Raw genomic sequence first — 13,650 nt, 5'->3', positions numbered from 1 at the left:
TAAGTACTCAGTTTTCTTGAAATCAAAAGTTCTAGTTTTTTTGGTTTTTGTCTTTTTTAAAAAATATTTTATTATTTTTATTTTATGTGTATTGAGTGTATTGCCTGCATGTATGTAAGTGCGCTCATGTCCTGCAATGCCCTTGAAGGTTAGAAGAGGGTGTCAGATCCCCTGGAACTGGAGTTGCAGATAGTTTGCTGCCACATGGGTGCTGGTAGTCTAACACAGGTCCTCTGCAAGAGCAGCCAGTGCTGAGCCATCCATCTGTCTAGCCCCTGGTTTGGTCTTTTGAGACAAGTCTGGCATAGGCTTCACTGGCCTGCAGCTTGATGTGTAGACCGGGCTGGCCTCAAACTAATAATGATCCTCTTGCCTCTGCCTGCTGAGTAATTGGATTAAGTACCACCACACTGATTTTAGTCTTTTTAAAAAAAAAATCTATCATGGAGGGGGTGGAAGTCAGAGATCAGGGAAGAAGCCAATAATGGCTTTGCAGGAAGTTCGATTCATTCAGCACCCATTCATTTTAGGTGCTTATTTTTCCAAAGATAAATTGGATTGATGCAATGAATTTATTGAAAATCTCCCTTTAATTATATACTAAAGTTAAAAGCAAATTTTACAAAGTATATGTTTGACTTCCATTGAAAAGGCTGGTATTATATAAAAAATTTGTATTTGGGGGTTGGAGAGATGACTCAGCAGTTAAGAGCCTGCAGAGGCCCTGGGTTCGATTCACAGCTTCATAGTGGGTATGAGGCCACCCTTGGCTACATGAGATCCTGTCTTAAACCGAAAAAAAAAAAAACCATAATACAAATATTTGAAATTAGACAACTTACAGTATCCTTTTTTTTTTTTTTTGGACCAGGCTGACCTGGAACTTACAGGGATCTGCCTGCCTCCACCTCCCAACTGCTGGGATTAAAGGCATGTGCCACCATGCCGGCACAGTATCTTTTTTATAATACTTTTTTTTTTTTTTAATGTATGAGTTAGGGGCTAGAGAGATGGCTCAGCGGTTAAGAGCACTGACTGCTCTTGCAGAGGACCTGGGGTCAATCCCCAGCACCCACATGGTAGGTTAACAACTGTCCAAAACTCCAGTTCCAGGGATCTGACACCCTCTTACCTCTGTACACCCTCTTCTGACCTCTGTGAGCATTGCATGACATGGGTGCACTTACATGTATGCAGGCAATACACTCATACACACAAAAAAGAAATGTATGAGTGCTTTCTGTGCCTGTGTATGAGTGTACTACATACTTGCCTGGTGACTGTGGAGACCAGAAGAGGGTGTCAAGTCTCCTAGAACTGGAGTTACATATTCTGGTTAGCAACAGTAAGCACAAGACTGGAGAGATGGTTTTGACTACTCTTGCAGAGGACCCAGGTTCCATTCCTAGCACCTACATGGCAGCCCACAACCATCCTTAACTCTAGTTCCAGGAAATCAGGTGTCCCCTTCTGGCCTCTGCAGGCACTGCATACATGTTGTGTATATACAGGCAAAACACTCATACATGTAAAATAAATTTTTTTTTAAATTTTGAGAGCAGTAACAGTGCTCTTAAATAACTGAGCCATCTCTCCAGCCCCTCTTTTTAATAATAGAAGCAATCACAGTTTTAATTCTTTATTTTTGAATGTTTCTTTTTTCTGTGCTGAACTTCAAGAGATTTGGGTATCACTCATTCAACTCTTGATTCTGTGAACAAATCAACTCTTGATTCTGTGAACAAATCAACTTGGGGTAACTGAGAAAAAAACTTTCATGAAAGGCAGTATTGTCTTAAACCGTTAAATTACTTGTCTTTTCTGCAGAGTGCCTAGTTAGCCCTAAATGGGACACCTGTATCCCTCTGAAGGCTCTGGGATTATTGTGAATGTTTCTTTTTCTGTGTTGAACTTTCTGTGCTGAAAGATTGTAAGAGCCAGAGGTAGAGGTGGTGGATGATCACAAGGAAACGGAGTTTTCCAGGCAGCAGGGCAGTTACTCTTACGAATTCACAGCAGTTGTGACAGTGTGCACAAGACCAATGTAAGCTCAAGCCAGGCAGAAGTTGGAGGAAGTGCGTAGGAAGCCCCAGCCGCAGCTGATAGTTGCTGGGAAAGGGAGAGTCAGTATCACACTTGGTAGGTTGACCAGGCTCTGGGGAATGGACCCATACCCAAGGGGATTTGGGCACACAAATTAGACATGATAGGCCTTAAAAAAAAGAGGACATGGATGGAAATGGTGGGGAGGGATTCTGAATATGACCAAAAAAAAACATTATATAAATTCACAAATCCAATAAAAATATTTTTAAAGATTATTTGTCTGTTGCTTTAAAACGTGCTTGTGGACACCGAGTTTTGTTTTCATAATCATGTTATGGTAATCTCAGTTCTTGTCTTCTTGAAGGAAGGAATTCAGTTAGGAGACATAAAGAGTTTAAGCTAAGCAAAGCAAACACTTCCAAAATGAGATTGGAGTAGGCTGTCCCAAAGTGGGGCACAGCCCAGTGGGTTGTATATTATGGATTTTAAAAAAGCTTTTGTGAATATTTATGAGGTCCATTATCACATTCATAGAATAAGGTGACTTTTTCCCCTCCCAAAGTATGGTGGACCAGCTTTAGAAAAGTCCACCAAAAGCTAGGGGTTTCAAAACCACAGTATGGATGATGGATGATGCTATAATAACATCAGGTCATTTGAGGATGTGGGCGTTTGTTGGTTGGTGCACACACTGTGAGAAAGTGCCCTGGTACTTTGTGTTCTGATGTATCAGCCGCCTAACTGCAGCTTAAAGGATATTTAACCACAAAAAAGCAGTCCGATGGTTGGAAGACACAGCTTACTGAGACACAATTGCAGTTTTTCTCAGTTATTCTATATTTATCTCCTGGCCTGCCCTATGTCAATCACACCTTCAGAGAAAGAAGAAAACCCTATGTCAATAGCCTCCTCACTATGTAAGAGGAGTTCTAGGAAGTTTTGGAATTTTTTGTTCCGTTTGAGATGTTGCCTAGGCTTTCTTCTAACTGCTGGCCTCCAGTGAGTGAATCCTCCTGTGTCAGTCCCTGAGCAGCTGGGACTATAGGCAAGTGGGTGCTGCCATGCCCAAGTTGGGAAGTTTTAATGGCCTCAAGGAGTCACGTGATCTTGTGATGTGGAAGAAGCTTGGGCTGTGGAGCAGAAAAACTTGGCTACAGAATCTTGACTCAGTAGCCTTTTTGAGGTTTATACATTCTCCATTTAAACCAGGGAAAGAGGGAGTTAAAACTGAGTTTGGAGGGTGGGTATTGCCCCAATGACTGCAGACAAGGCCACCTTGGGCCAGATGATGAGTTCCAGGCCAGTCTGAATTTCAGAGTGAGACCCTGTCTGGAAAAACAAAGTAGGAAGTGGTCTTGAAGCTCATCACAGCCTCACAGCTGATGTCAGTACCACCACCCCCTCCCACCCCAGATTTTAGTATGTCTCTTAACTGCCAACTACGAGGAGCTTAAATACTTTTTCTTCTGTATATGATCACCATCTGCAACCCAGAGGACTAATTCACATTCCTGTAACACACTAGAAGATGCAGTGCTGGGTTTGCACACAGGCAGGCATCACTATGCCTGGCTCAATCACTTATTTTTATCCTCATTAAGAGGCTAGTTTGTGCTTCAGAAATGAGTCACTTTTGGAAGTATCCACAGGGTCTAGGGATATTTCATCCTCCAGTTTCCCTGAGAGCTAGGTTTTTTAAAAGGAGAGGCTCTCTCCCTAAAGGAAGGAGAGCTTGGGAACACAGTTCATCTACTATAGTTCACAGTCATGAGGAAGGGCTATTTATGCACAGAGGCAAGAGAGGCTTAGCTCAGGGCATCTTGGCATGGGTGTTAAGGGGTAATTCAGGTCCATACCCTGGCATCTGGGTACTAGAGAGATGGGAAGTAAACCAATTTACAGTAATGCTTTTTACTAGGTTTATTAGGTGAATGCTTTGGAATTGTAAAAACCACCTGTTTTACCAAGACTAAAAGCAAGTGTCACAAAGTAATATATCAGCTGAAAAGGCTGATAATTAGAATGTTTGTTGGTATAGTTAATACAGTATAAGGTTTCTAAGAAAATTATTCATAATTTATGTTTCTTTTCTGAAGTTCAAGATAGCCTCTTATTGAGGAAAAAAAAAAGTGATTGAGCTGGGCGTAGTGGTGCCTGCCTGCATCTTCTGGTTTGTGACAGAAATGTCAGTGATTCCACTGGGTTGCAGATGGTGACCATCCACAGAAGAAATCATCAGCATACTTCAGCTCCTCATAGTTGGCAGTAAAATAAGAGACACACAAAAATCTGGGGGCATAACGGGGAGGGGCCTGCCTCAGATGTGAGACTGGAAGATGGCAAGTTTGAAACCAACCTGGGCTACATAGTGGTCTCAACCAAAAGCTAAAAAATAAATGAAAAATAAAAGAAATTGGGGGTGAAGGTCAGTGGTAGAACTTGTATTTACAAAGGCCTGATTTTGATCTTCTGCATAAAATGAACAGTGGACAATGACATTTCTGAAATGTTCTACTAATTCAGATACATAAAGGTAACAGTTATTAGGCATAAGAATATTCACCAGAGCACCAAGCCCTCCAGCTAGCAACAATCTCTCCTCATCAGCTGTGAGGAGTAGGTTATGGCATAGCTGCACGTTAGAATCCTAGATAAAAGGAAAATGGCTTACCTGTGGTTTTCACAAAAACATGTTGAACAGAAGAAGTCAAACACAAAAAAGTATTACTACCTAGAACTTAAAAAAAGCAAACGTAATTCCTGATAATAGAAAGTGGAAGAAAGGAAAGTTAATGACAGTGGTGGTACATCAGACTTCTGGCTCCTGTTAACAGTTTGATCTGATTGGTCTTTACCTCTGTGTTCTGTTAGTGGCTATTCATCACACTCTTTGCAGTTTGGGCACTTTTGAATTTGCATGTTATTATTCAGTTAAAAACTTTACTTACAGGTCTCTTCGGGTAAGCAGCCTGGGGTGACCCTGTAAAAATGGTTTGCTGTTCTCACAGAAGACCCTATAAAATCATGCAGATCAAGAGATTCCAAACTTTATGTTCACTTTAAGAATACACATGAAACTTCCCAGGCCATCAAGGGTATGCATATCCAAAAAGCCACCAAGTATCTGAAAGACATCACTTTGAAGAAGCAGTGTGTGCTGTTTGGTGGTGTAATGGTGGAGTTGGTAGATGTGCTCAGGTCAAACAGTTGGGCTGGACACAAGATCAGTGGCCCAGAAAGAGTACTGAATTTTTGCTGCACATGTTTTAAAATGCAGGGAGTAATGCTGAACTTAAGGGCTTAGATGTAGACACTCATCATTGAGCATATCAGGTGAACAAATCATCCAAGATGTGCTGCCTAACTTAACAGAACTTAACAGAGCTCATGGTTGGACTAACCCATACATGAGTTCCCCCTGCCACATAGAAATGATCCTCACTGAAAAGGAACAAATTGTTCCTAAGCCTGAAGAGGAAGTTGCACAAAAGAAAAATATCCCAAAAGAAACTGAAGAAACTTATGGCATGGGAATAAATTGAGCATAAAATAAATGCAGATAAAAGTCAAATTAAAAAAAAAATGGGTTGTAAAAATTATCCTCGCTGTTCTCTGTCCTATTTTGGTCAGTGCAATTACTGTGTAGTTAAAACATTAAAACTGTTTGAGTTCCTAAAACCTTGTCATGGTAGAGCCACATGAGAAAATTTTGTCAGCATTACTGAAGCATAACGGACATACTTTGCAATTAGCGACTGTATGAGTAGCTACTATAATGGTCTGGTCCCGAACTAATTGATGTTCTGTTAGTGATTTTGCTTCCTTGGCTTCATTTTTCTTAGAAAGTTATTTTGAAGAGCTCTGTGATTTAGAGGGAATGTTGTGATTTTCAGAGTCAGACATAGAAGTTGGACCTTTGCATATCCTTTAAACAAGTTAACTTGTGAGGCTGTTTTTCCCATCCTTATTGTTGGAGCTCAGGCATCATACTCAGAAAATATGCTGAAGATTCAAATCAATGCCTAGCTTGACAACAAAACCAGTTCATCATAGGTCCCAGAAATCTGCCCCACTTTTCCCAGCTGTGTACCCCTGACTCACATTATCACATTAATGCAAGAAGAGTCCACATGCCATTACGCTTGGACCCAAGGTAGGATGAGGAAGTCACCCACAGTGTGCAAGGGTTTTATAGGAGCAGTCTCCACACAGAAAACTGTTAGGGTGCCCGAAATACTGCACAGGAACCCCGTGACTGTGAAAGCTGCTCCTTTGCCCTGCTGTCTACTTCTTGTCCCCTTCCTACCCCCAGCACATAAATGCCATTGCTCCCCTTCCTTACTGGAAGAAAGAAGTTTCCTATGGATGGGCATGATGGGCATGAAATCACATGACCAAAAAGCTAAGTAATCTTTGAGTCTAAAAACTGGCAGGACTTTGATGTGTGGGCCCAAACTTGGCCTTACAGGTATCCAGGGAGCATCTGTCAATGAACATTCATATCATGTTAAACCTTGATTCTTTTTTTTCTTTTTTTTCTTTCAAGTTCTACTCTGTGACTTTTAGTCTGGGGCTCTATTTTATTCTCTTAAGATAGTATGTGTATGAGTGTTTACCTGCTTGTATGTGTATGTAAGGGCACCGTGTGCATGCCTAGTGCCCAAATAGGTCAGAAGAGGGTATAGGATCTCCTGGAACCGGAGTGAAGGATGGGTGGTAGATGCCATGTGGGCACTGAGAACTGAACCCAGGTCTTCTGAAAAGAGCAGTAAGTGTTCTTAATCACTGAGCCATCTCTCCAGCTCCCAGCCATCCAGATTTTTAATTTTTATTTTCCCCTGAGTATAAATAGGCTTCTGACAATTAAATCATAATTAAACTATATCAAGAAAAGAATATCCAGTAGTATTTTGTAAATGGCTATTAGATAATGATTTATTTTTAAATATTTGTTGAATTGGCCAGTGTGTATTACAAACGGCTTGTTGGTGTGTTGGTAGAATATGTATAGAGCTAATCTCAGTCTCAGGTAGATCTTAAGGCACATTTTACAGCTTTAGTTTCCTCTGCCTTCAGTTTATTTTTATTTTTTTTGAGACAGTAAAAACAGCACCTTCAAAAAACAGTAGCTGTGCTATGTTGTGAGTTCTAGGCCCAGTACATATATATCTCAGAACTAATTTACACAGTACTCTTTTATGGTCAGTGTTAGATCAGCTTGGTGCCTAAGACTTAGTACCCAATAGACTTGTTCAGGACAGTAGCTACTTTGAATGTTGTGTAGTTTGGGGCTATGCAGTATTTAAGTATGGGTCCTTTGAATCAGTTGATGTGAAAAGACAGGTTCCTGTTACTGAGGATGGTTTCCTTATCCCTTAGGGGCATAGCTTCACTGCCCTACTGCTGAGACCAGGTGCTCCCAATAAGAGTTCCTGTCACTGTGTTAACTGAAGATAAGGTCTCATCAGCTGTCATTCTTGAGAGCCAGGAAGATTTGATCTGTGCGTGTGTCATCCTGTGATCTGCAGTATAGGTTTTGTATACTTTGCCCTGCTGTCATTCGTGTACCATCAGGATAAGCTTGTTAGAGTTAAATTTAAGAATCTTCATCTTTGGACTTACTCTGTCATCCATTCCTCACTGGCCCCCATCTACAGTATTTCCTTTTTCTTATCACCTCCACCCTGCTTATCCAAACATTGTTTTTTTGTAAGATCAGATATGATTATGCCAAACTACTGATGGTGCTCCAGTATCTATAGTGTCATCCTCTGACCTCTCCCACAGTTCTCAGCACATTGACTGCTCTTCCTCAAATACCCCATTCCATGTCAGACCTGCCAGTTGCTTATGAACTATCTCTCTGCCTAGCACATTCTATTTTCCCTCCCTTTGATTGGTAAATCTCCACTTCCTTTAAAACCCATTTTAAATATCTAAGATTGAAAAATGCATTTATTTTGTGTGTGTGAGTACAGAGGAGGAAGGGCATGGATATAGAGAACAACTTGTGGGAAGGGTGTTGAGTCTCTCCTTCCGCCATGTGGATCCTAGGGATTGAACTCTGGTTGTCAGCCTAGAGGGCAAGCACCTTTATACACTGAGCTATCTCACCAGCCCCTCTTGAAGACTTTCTTTGGCTCTCTAGGCAGAGGGACTTACTTCTAGGTTGAGGTACTCACAGTAGCCTTTAAATTGTATCAAGTTCATCAAGGAACTTTCTCTTTATTTTGTTACTAATTTCCAACCTTCAGCTCATTGCCTGGTCATAGCAGTTAATAAGGATTGGTGGAGCTAGTTTGACTTAATTAGTTTAAAACTACTAGAGGAAGGTATGCTGTAGCAGTGTTTTATTTATGATACTATGTCTTTACAGCTCTTTTGGCAACTAGTTAAGTTCTCTTCCATCAACATAACTGTGGGTGCAGTCTTTGAAGATTACCTAGCTAAGTCGGTCATCTTTAGCCTTTAAGGTTTAGGTTTTTATAGGAAGTTGTGTGCTTTCCATGGTGTTTATTAATACAGTGCCACCTATTAGTTACTATCAGTGTTGTGGAGCTTGGCTCCACCAGACAAGAAGGTTGTTTTTCTTTTTTTTTTCTTTTTGTCTTTTTGGGACAGGGTCTCCCTGTAGCCCCAGCTGGCCTAGAACTCACTACATAGACCAGGCTGGCCTTGAACTCACAGAGATCTGTCTGCCTCTGCCTCTGCTGGGATTAAAGGTGTGCGCCACCACACCCTGCTAAGAAGGTTGTCTTTATTCCTTCCTTTTTGGTCCTAGGGGTCAAACCCAGGGCCTTACACTTGTAGGCACTCTACCCCTGAGCTATACTTCAGTCCTCCCAGGGCCCTGAAAGCTCATTTCTTTATTGTATCAAAATGATAGTTTGTGGTTTTGGTTGGTTGTGGTTTTTTGTTTTTTTGTTTTTTTCCCCAGAGCTCAGTTATGAAGTTAGTGGCTATGAGTTTTCAAGCTACCACTGGTCTTTGGAGCTTATCCTTCTGGGAAGGGCAATGCTCTCTAATTAAGCTGTTGCCCCATACTCTGCCCCAAGAGCTCTGACCTTTCTGTGGGATATCCTATGGCTGCATAGCAGTGAGACATTTCAGGTGAGTCTTCCCACCTTACCCTTATTCCAGGAGTGCTGAGTTGAATGTGCCCACATCCTTCCTGATATCACTTGGGGTTTTATTTTACTTAACTTTTTAGATTGTGATGTCTTATAAGGATAGAGCTCTATCATTTATACAGGAAGATAGGATTTGGTTTATGACAACATATTCTCTTCCCCTTTTTTTTGTTTTTTTGTTTTTTTGGTCTTTCAGAGACAAGGTCTCTCTGTAGCCCTCTACCTGTAGCTGGGATTAAAGGCATGTGCCACCACACCTGGCATGACATATTTTCAAACATAATGAAAAGTATTTTTTGAGACCACCTCTCACTTGTCTGCTCTAGTTGAATATAAATCTTTATGCCAAAAGCACCTGTTCCTGCAGTTTCTCTGTCAGTTCCTCAATTTCTCTCCCTTGTTTAAGCTTGTCTTTCCAGAAGCCACATGTCCTAGTTTGTTTCCCCATTGCTGTGACAAAACACTCTGACCAATGCCAACTTGGGGAGGAAACGGTTTATTCAGCTTACATCTCCCAGGTTGAAGTTCATCAGGGAGCCCAAGGTAGGAACTCAGGTCAGGAACCCGGAAGCAGGAGCTGGAGCACAGGCCACTGCTTACTGACTTGCTCCTCTGGCCCCTGCTCAGCCTACTTTCTTATGCAACACAGGCCCACCTGCCCAGGGGTGGCACCACCCACAGTGGACTGGGCCCTCCCACATCACACAACAATCAAGAAGATGCCTCACAGACATGGCCACAGGCCAGTCCAATAGAGGAAATTCCCCAATTGAGGCTCCCTCAACCCAGGTGTGTCAAGTTGACACTAAAGCTATCCAGCACAGGACATAATTCCTTCTCTCTCTTTTTTAAACTTTCTTTTAATGTGTGTGCCAGGATGTATGTACCATATGTGCCTTCAAAGGCCAGAAGAAGTTGTTGGATTCCTTAAAAATGGAATCACAGGTAGTTGTGAGCCACCATATTGATGTTGGGAATTGAACCCAGGTTTTCTACAAGAACAACAAGCAATCACTGAACCATCTCTCCAGCCCCATTCTTATTTTTAAGCAGGGGTTGCTGGCTGAAGCTGCTTGGGAGGTAGGAAACCATCACTGAGATCAAGAATTAACAGGAATTCAAGAGATAGTCCAGGAAGTTGGCAAGGGTGTTCATTCTATTATAGAAGGACTATAAAGCTGATATAATGAAACAATGTTGGCGTCAAACAGAAAGATAAATAGCCAGTGGAAAGGAGATGAAAAGAGAACTGGTGGAGAGTAGTGAGGGGGAAAGGGGAGAGAGAGAGAGAGAGAGAGAGAGAGAGAGAGAGAGAGAGAGAGAGAGCGCGCAGAGATGACATCGTAGATGAATGATGAGAAGAATGGCTGGTTCGGTGCATGGTGTTGCAAAATTGATGTCAATGCCTCACCAAACTCAAAAACCAATGCACAGATGGATTAAGGGCTTAAATGTAATGAGGGGCAACACTCATTAGCATTAATAATAAAAAAGGTGCTATTTATAATCCCAGGGAAGAATAGAGTGTCCTTAAAACAAAAATGCAGCCAGACATGGTGTTGCAAGCCTTTAGTTCCAGCACTTGGGAGGTAGAGGCAGGTGAATCTCTGAGATCCAGGCCAGCTAGGGCTACAGGGAGACCCTGTCTCAAAAAGACCAAAAAAAAAAGCAAAAATACAAACTGTCGGGGCCAGTGTGATGGCTCAATGGATGATCGCTCGCCAAGCAAACCTGACCATCTGAATTCAATTCTTGGAACCCATGAAAAGGTGGAAGGAGAGAACCAACTGCAAAATTGTCCTTTGACCTCTACATGTATGCCATGATATGTATGCACCCCACATACATACACATACAAACTGCCAAAATACATTCAGACCTGGTGTAGTGGTGCACACCTTTAATCCCAGCACTCTGCAGAGGCAAGTGGATCTCTGTCAGTTCAAGGCTAGCCTGGTCTACATAGCAAATTCCAGGCCAGCCAGGGCTACATAGTGAGAACTTGTCTAACAAAATGTCTTCTGATATGTTCAACATTATCATCCTCTGTTCATCAAGACACCTTAAAGAAAGTAAACAGATGAAACAGAATGAGGAAAAATACATAGACACAATAAACTTCCACAGTCGACAAATGACTGACATCTAGGGTACCTAGCTTTGCTAAGACTAACAGGTTTACTACTTCTCTGTGACTTCATATGTACAGTTACTGGTTATTATAATTATCTTGGGACTCAAACCATCTGAGGTTGATTGGCCCTGAGGATTTTTATAGTGATTCAGGCTGGGGTGAAGCTCAGTAAAGGAGTACTTGTCTATCCCCAGCAATACAAAACTAAAAAGAAAGCCATAAAGTGATTGATGACAGTAAGTTTTCTGAGTTACTAAGCCTGAAATTCACTTATCTGTAAGATCAAGCCACTCTTTTCAGGAAACCCCATGGAAAGATGAGCCTTTTTAGTATTCTGTTATTTCTGTGCAATTCAGTATGGTTTCTCTACTAATATTTCAGTAATCACTTAAATTTCCTTATTTCTTACTCAAACTACAGTAGCACACAAACACTGATAATATCTAACACTGATGCTTGGTTGTAGCTATATGTTTGGATTTTAATTCTTACAATATAATACCCACTGGCTATCCATTCACTTCTTCAGAGTTTGTTTTTTTCTGTTGTGAGGATTACAAGTCTATGGCCGGGCATGGTGGTGCACGCCTTTAATCCCAGCACTTGGGAGGCAGAGGTAGGCTGATCTCTATGAGTTCAAAGCCAGTCTGGTCTACAAAATGAGTTCCAGGCCAACTAGGACTACAGAGAGACCTTATCTCAAAAAGACAGGAAAAAAAAAAAAAAGACATGTACTAAGTCTAGACTTCCATGTGTTTTAATGGTTGATCCATTTTTTGGACATCTTTGAAGTGATGCATTTTCTTTCTTTTTCTCTTAGTTGGAACAAAATTATCACAAGGACAAGAGACCAAAGTGTTTCCCTGTTTTGTTTTTGTCTTCTAAAAACAAAGGTTTTGCCTATTTGTTAAAAAATAAGCAGCCTGGTGATGTAGCTCACTGGTAGAACATGTATAGACACTAGATTTGGTCCCCAGCACCTTACCCCCTTTTACTTAGAATAAAAGGAGTAAATAGCCAGATGTAGTGGCACACACCTTTAATCCCAGAACTCAGGAGGTAGGTGGCTCTCTGTGAGACTGAGGCCAGCCTTGTCTACATAGTAAGTTCCAGGCCAGCTGGGGTTTCAGGGAAAGCCTGTCTGAACCCTCCCTCCTCCAAAAAACCAAAAACAAAGAGTGACTAAAGCACTATTCCACAGCTTCAGAAATAGTCTGCGTTCACGTTACATGAAGGCAAGCTACTGTTGTTTATGACTTGGTGACATTGGATCTGTTGGTGCACTACCTGCTATTACAGGTTTGTTGTTGTTGTTTTTTGTTTGTTTGTTTGTTTTTTAAATGTGTATGAGTGTATTGCCTGCATGTAGGTAAGTGCGCCCATGTCGTGCAATGCTAGCAGAGGACTGAAGAGGCTGTCGGATCCCCTGGAACTGGAGTTACGGACAGTTGTACAGTTGTTAGCTGCCATGTGGGTGCTGGGATTCGAACCCAGGTCTTCTGCAAGAACAGTGTTCTTAACCGCTGTGCCATCTCTCCAGCCTGCTGTTGCAGGTTTTTGCAGGAGCTAAATCTTTCTTAGCCACAAATTCATACCTCATTTTGGCAAATAATGCAAAAGGAAATGGTAATAAAAGAAGTAGCTGCCTGATAGTGAATAGAAAGATACAGAGTATGACCAGAGTTAAAAAGCTACGTGGAGATCAGTGCTTTATAGTACTTTAGGCAGGAAAATTACAGAAAGATATTTTGTACAATCATATTCATTGCATAATAGTCCAAGCAGGCAAGTGACCTGTGTATGCATTTTTGCTTACTAGACACAGATAAATTACACATGCAAATCCTGAACATAAATTCTGTCACACCTTTGTTTTCCTATTCAGCTTGCGACCTGCTCAGTTAATAATGAACTGTCCAAGAATTAGGTCCCAACTAGACTCCTGAGTTCTTTGTAGTAGTTATTGGAAAGTGTTGAGGGAGTATTCAGAGGAGCTGTCTTGTGACCAGAGGAGATGACAGCCTCTTTGTTTAGTAATGCCTGTGTTCAGTGTCTCTAACTCAGGAGACTAGCATACTCTTTGGGATTAGAAGATCTTCCTCAAGTTTTGCAAATGATGGCATCAAATATATTTTTTTCTATTAGCAGAAAGCTGACTTACCTGGTTTTCTAAACAATAGGGTCTTATTGTTGGAACCCCAGTTTGGGGTATCCAACGTCCATAGGAGGCCACTCCCCAATAACTCAGTCCTCAGACCAGGAGATGCAACAAGCATGAGGATTTATTACGTTTTGCAAAACGGACCCCTGCCTCACTCGGAGGGCAGAAGCCCAGAGCCC

General features: G+C 41.6%; 1 protein-coding gene across 1 annotated transcript in view; it reads left to right on the top strand.

The window, feature by feature from the left end:
- The window catches only part of Nr2c2 (nuclear receptor subfamily 2 group C member 2), an 88,205-nt gene that overhangs the window by 5,145 nt on the left and 69,410 nt on the right, over positions 1 to 13,650 (top strand). The gene's annotated exons all lie outside the window — the stretch shown is intronic.

This window comes from Nannospalax galili, unplaced genomic scaffold (genome assembly GCF_000622305.1).
Source record: "Nannospalax galili isolate Female #2095 unplaced genomic scaffold, S.galili_v1.0 scaffold406, whole genome shotgun sequence".
Taxonomy (NCBI): domain Eukaryota; kingdom Metazoa; phylum Chordata; class Mammalia; order Rodentia; family Spalacidae; genus Nannospalax; species Nannospalax galili.
This window is presented reverse-complemented; position numbering and strand designations above follow the sequence as displayed.